General features: G+C 41.0%; 1 long non-coding RNA gene across 1 annotated transcript in view; it reads right to left on the bottom strand.

The window, feature by feature from the left end:
* Positions 1 to 956: 956 nt before the first annotated feature.
* Positions 957 to 6,129, bottom strand: part of LOC124986505 (uncharacterized) — a 36,201-nt gene continuing 31,028 nt past the window's right edge. The window contains exon 3 of the long non-coding RNA XR_007109015.1: positions 957 to 1,137. This is a non-coding gene — a long non-coding RNA (uncharacterized LOC124986505). The remainder of the gene's footprint in view (positions 1,138 to 6,129) is intronic.

Below are 6,129 nucleotides of genomic sequence, written 5' to 3'. Positions count from 1 at the left end.
CTGGCTTTTCAAAAGCTATGCTTCTTTGCATTTGCTTTTAGTGGCTAAATAGTGGTTGTAATATGTGTGTGTGTGTGTGTGTGTGTATATACATATGTATATATATATATATATATATATTTATTCATTCTTAACTTTTCAGTTAATATGATAACATTGTAACACTAAAATATGGTACACTTGTAAATACATACAGACATATCTACCACTGCTCTGCATTTGGTGTATCACATATCCCTATATTGTAAATCCCACAAGGCAATGTCAGATTTTTGCTTTAAACAGGTTTATTTTAAAAAATTTAAAAGTAAAAGAAAGAATTTCTTTTCTAGAATGTTTCCCCTTCAGCCTGAGGAACTAACCATAAGCTTTTTGTGCAGTGCAGATCTGTTGGCAATAAAATTTCTTAGTTCTCTTTCATCTGAACTTGTTTTTATTTTGCCTTCATCTTTGAATGACTTTTTTTTTTTTTCCTGATTTAAGTATTCTTTGAGAGGTATTGTTTTTCTGGCCTTCATGATTTCTGGTGAGACTTCAGTTCTTAACCAGGTTCTATTACTCTATAAGTTTTTCTTTCCTGTGTTTTCGTGTGTGTGTGTGTGTGTGTGTGTGTGTGTGTGTGTGTGTGTTTGCTGGGGATCAAAACCCAGCGTGCCAGGCAATTGAGCTGTCACTGGGCTAGAAAACAAAGCCCATTTCCCCCACTTGTCTTTCTCTTTGTTCTTTTTTTTTCCTTTCTCTTCTTTCCTTTTTGAAAGCTGCCTTCAAGGTCTGTTCTTTATCTTTGGCTCAATAGCTCTACTAGGGTGTGTCCCAATGTCAGTCTTCCTGTGTATTCTAATTGGTGTTGACAAAGCATCTTGAATCTGCAAATTTCTTTCAACAAATTTGGGATTTTTTTTTTTTTTTTTGAAAGAAAAAGTTTATTTGGGGGCTCACATGCTCAGAGGTCTCAGTCTACAGAAGACCAGCTCCATTCTTTGGGGCTCCAGGTAAGGCAGAACATCTTGATGGAAGAGTGTGGCAGAGGAAAGCGACTGGGAACAGGGTACCAGAAAGGAGAGGGAGTGCTCTGCTCAACAAGGACAGGTTACAAATCCCAAAGGCACACCTCCAGGGACACACTCCTCCAGCCACCTGAGAAGAATGAAGGAATTTTAAATTTGGGAATCTTTTTTAAAAAGTTTTTTCATTTGTTCCATTAGTTACACATGACAGTAGAATGCATTTGTACTTTTCCATAAACTGTGCATAAATGGAATATAATTTCTCATTTTTCTGATTATACATATTGTGGGATCACATCAGTCATGCAGTCACATATGTACATGAGGAAATAATGTCTGTTTCACTCTACTATCCATCCTACCCCCATACCCCTTCCCCTCCCTGCACTCCCCTCTACCTAATCTAAAGTAACTCTATTCTCCAACCCCCCTTGTGAATTAGCATTCACATATCAGAGAAAACATTTGGGTTTTTTGGATTTGGCTTATTTCACTTAGCATGATATTCTCCAACTCCATCCATTTACCAGCAAATGCCATGACTCATTCATTTTTAAAGCTGAGTTAATATTCCATCATATTTATATATACCACATTTTCTTTATCCATTCATCTGTTGAAGGACACCATTTGATCATAATTTTTTCTGCCTTCTGCTCCTGAGACTACCTGTGTATTGATCCATTTGATATTATCTCAGTGGTTCCTTCTTCATTTTTTTTGGCTTTTTCTCTCTGTTCATCTACTTAAATAATTTTATTGATGTATTTTCAAATTTGCTTTTCTCTCTCTGTTAGATATCTCCATTTGATAATGCAGTTCATCCAATAATTTAAAATTTTCAGATACTGTATTTTTCAGTTCTAGAATTTCTATTTGACTCTTCAATGTTTAAATATCCCTGCTGAGTTTTCTTTCGCTCTTATTCATTATGAGCATATTTTGCTTTCCTTTACCAGGGATGCGTTGACATCCCTGTCTATTAGTTTCAACATCTGGTTTGTGTCAGGGTCAGATGTGATTTTCTTTTCTCAGGAGAATGTGCTCCATTTTCTTGATTCTTCATATGTTAGGCTGATTTGGATTGCATCCTGTACATTATGAATGTGAAGTTAAGAGGATTCTGATTGCTGTTAACTTTTTTCTGATGGGCGTTATTTCCTTTGATTTAGCAAGCAATGTTTTTGGCTGGACTTGAAGTGCTAACTCTGTTTCTTTGGGCAGCAACTCTGGTCTTGAATCAAATTCTTTCTTAGCTGAGCTGCTTTGTTCTCTTATGTGCATGCAGGATTCAGAGGTGAGCTGAGATAGGGGTGGACTGAATTTAGGGATTCTTTCTCTGTCTCCTTTCTCTTCCCTTCCAGGATGTCTCTACTTGCTTGGATTGTAGTGTCCCAGCTTCACTTTTCTGATTTCTGCTGACCAGAAAGATTGGATTTTTCCATTAGTGCCCTCACTCCTGGGCTGCTAAATACCAATCTGACAGAGTTTGGAGGAATGGGGACTTTATATCACAGTGCTGCTCTTGCTCAAGCATGCACTCCCACAGGAGTCTCTTGCTTCTGTTTATGTTCAAATGACTTCAGGTAGTTACTTTTGTAGTATATCCAGGTGTGCGTGCATCGAGGTTTTATTTTTTGTTTCTGGGGAGAGGAAGACAAGAGACTCCTCTCTCATAGGGACTTACTCCATCATTACCAGAACTCAGAAGTCCATTTACCGGTAGTATTGTGTGTAACAGTAAAAAGTTGGAAATAACTTGAACGTACATGACAAAGAGGTGGATTATGAACACAGCGACTCATTATCTTCTGGAATACTATGCAGCTGTTGAAAAGAAAAGGTCACTCTAACACTAAAAGGAGCAGGTCTCCAGGACATATTCTTAGTCTTAAGTGAGTTTCAGAACTACACGCACAGCCTACAAGGTGGATACTGATCGTCAGAACCATATTTCCACCACATCCTTCCTTTGGGAACAAAGCACTTAATTCTCCAGCTGCCAGGAACACTGACCTCTTCTTCTTTTTTCTTTTTTTAGTTGTATCAATCACTTTATTTATGCCCTTAATGACTTTCTACTTATTAGGTATATCCAGTTCTAAAAGAGGGGAAATGAAGGATCCCACCAAAACTTTAATTTTTTTTCTACTCTATTTGTATTTCTGTAGTTCTTTTTTTTTAATTTTTATTTTTACAGACTGCATTTTGATTCATTGTACACAAATGGGGTACAACTTTTCATTTCCATGGTTGTATACAATGTAGATTCACACCATTCATGTAATCATACATGTACATAGGGTAATGATGTCTGTCTCAGTCTACAGTCTTTCCTCCCCCGACCCCCACCTGCCCCATTTTCCTCTACACCGTCCAAAGAGGAACACTGACTTCCAAAGGACACAGCAGAGTATTTCTCTGTTGCCGCCAGCAGCAACAATCCCGTGGGAATTTATTGGAGGTGGACTGGGAATGAACTACTTCTATTATTTTATCTGGACTACTTCCTTGCTTGCTTGCTTATTCACTAGTTTATAGAGGAAGAGAGGCTTTGCTTAGAGGAAGAGATGCTTTGAGAGGAAGAGAGGCTTTGCTTAGAGGAAGAGAGACTTTGCTTAGAGGAAGAGAGACTTTGCTTAATTTTAGAGGTGCTACTCTTTCAGAGAGGCTATGCTTATCAAAGGTCTACTGCTTCTTAAAGGTCGGTTGCTTCTTGGAGGTGCGGGGTGCGGCTTGCGGCATGCGGCCTGCGTCCTGCAACCTGCGACCTGTGACCTAGAGGTGTGTGCTTAGTCCTGTTCTACGATCTGCGACCTAGAGTTGTCTGCTTAGTCTCGAGTTCTGTGATCTGCAACCTACGACCTGCGATCCCCACCCAGGTGAAGAGAATGACTTATATACCTAAGACAGCTAATCAGTTTAGGATTAGCACAATTGAAGCACGCCCCACGGTACCAATCAAGAAAGAATGAGAAACATCTGTTGACCACTAGAGCAGAGGAGACATTAACTAATCAGGCAAAAGTAGATCATGCTGTGTTAACACTAATTATTCGCCACCTCTTGGCCCAACGCCAGCCACCATCCTAGGGCTACTTAAACATGTCTCTGCACTTCTCCAAGACTTGTCCTGAACCAAAGGGAACCATGTTTTCCAAAGTACATCTCCCACTCAGGGGTAGCTCTCACGCAATGACTGGTGGATGACCCAGGCCCAGTTCTTCAATCTGAGTCAACTCTTCAGGCCAGTCCTCGTTCGGTGCCCTGGTAGGTTGGCTGAGACATTAGCTGTACTTGTGTCATCATTCAACTTGCTCTGCTCAACCCTCCTTCCTTCTCTCCCTTCCAAGTGTTTTCAGTAGTCCATTGCATCCCATTAAATTTTCTGCACACAGATCTTCATCTCAGAGTCTATTTCCTGGAGAACCTGACCTAAGGTAGCCCTATGCCTTCCAGGTAAGCATGCAAACAACTTTCAGACAAAAAATGGATCTGTGGGCCCATCACACATATAAAGACATAGAAAAAGCTGTGGCAGAGTATAGGAGAGAGTGCTAACAGCAGTTACTTTCCAGAGGAACTAGGGTGAGCAAAGCCCTTAAGAGATACGTGCATTTATATGTGCTATTTAGACTTGGTACAGCTCAACTGTATTTATGTCTTTGTAGAACTAGAAACAAATGCAAGATGAAAACTGAAAGACAGCTCTTCTGTCTCTGACTCCAGGTCCTTCAGAACCTGAGCTTGAGAACATTCCTAGCTGCTTGTTGCACCCCTCCATTTAGATGGACCTCCCAGTCTTCACCCTAGGCATCTTGTGTTAATAAGGTTTTTGTCCTGTGATAAATATCCAAGAAAAATAGGTATTTAGAATAGGGAAGGTCTATTGGGGGTCACAGTTTCAGAGGTTCTGATCCACCGTGGGCTGGCTCTGTTGCGTCTGAAATGAGGCAGAACACCACGACAGAAGGAATGATGGGGGAAGCCATTCAGCTCACAGCAGCCAGAAAGAGGAGAGGAGGTGGAGGTGGCCAGGGACAAGATATAGTCCCCAAAGGGAGGCTCCCAATGATTTACTTTCTCCAACCATGCCCCACCTGCCACAGTTTCTACCACCTCCTAGTAGTTCATTCAGCTAGCAGTGGTTTAATCCACAGATGGTGTCAGAGACCTCATGATCCCACCTCTGAACATTGCTGCACAGGGGACCAAGCCTTTAACACATGAGACCCTGCGGGACATTCCAAATTCAAACCATACCATCCCCAAACCCTCTCAGCCTTACCTCCCTCCAGTTTTTGTCCTGCCCTTGCTCTGTCATCACCCACTAATCTAATTGCACAAACAAGGAACTTGGAGGCCATTCTTTGCTTTTCTCTCCTCCTTCCATTCTTCGCCTCCATTTCAGGTATCCATCCATTTTTTCCTGGAATATTGACTTTTCTCCCGCCTCACAGTCTTGCTCCTCTTGAATCTATTCTTCACATTCCAGCAAAGACACTCTTTCCAAAATACTAAGCTTTTCAAATTACTCCCCTTAGGGTTGCATTGTCCTCAGAAGATTCTGGTCTTCCTAGCACAGCACAGAAGAGGCCACTAACCTGCCGTTGCGTATTCCAAACACACTATGCCGCAGGCTGGTGCCTCCCAACTCTCTTTCCTGTATACATCACACTGAGTTGTACTCATTAGGTATTCTCTTAGCTCTGGGGTCTTCTCACATTCGTTTCCTTTTCCTGAATCAACACTCTACTCAGCCCATCTCCTCATCATTTACTGGAATAGCTCTTATTAAAATTCTAGGAGGCAGTTATGTGTCTTTTTTTTCCCAAGACAAAATTGGGTACCCTTCCTCTGTGCAACCAAGGCATCCTGTGCCTGTCCTACCATGGCAATTACCACATTGCATTCCTATCAGCTATTTGTCTGTGGCCCTCATTAAACTACGACTTTATCACTGTTTTATTATCCATGAACTTTTTTATACTCCACATTTCACATGTAGAATTGCTTAGTTTAGCCAATAAAAACACATGGAACACAGTCAAATTTGAATTTCAGATAAACAACAAATATTCATCCCTATGATAAGTATGCCCCAAATACTGCAGGGGACATG

The sequence above is a fragment of the Sciurus carolinensis genome, chromosome 6, assembly GCF_902686445.1.
Source record: "Sciurus carolinensis chromosome 6, mSciCar1.2, whole genome shotgun sequence".
Lineage (NCBI taxonomy): Eukaryota > Metazoa > Chordata > Mammalia > Rodentia > Sciuridae > Sciurus > Sciurus carolinensis.
Note: the sequence above shows the minus strand (reverse complement) of the source record. Positions and strands in the feature narration are given on the sequence as shown.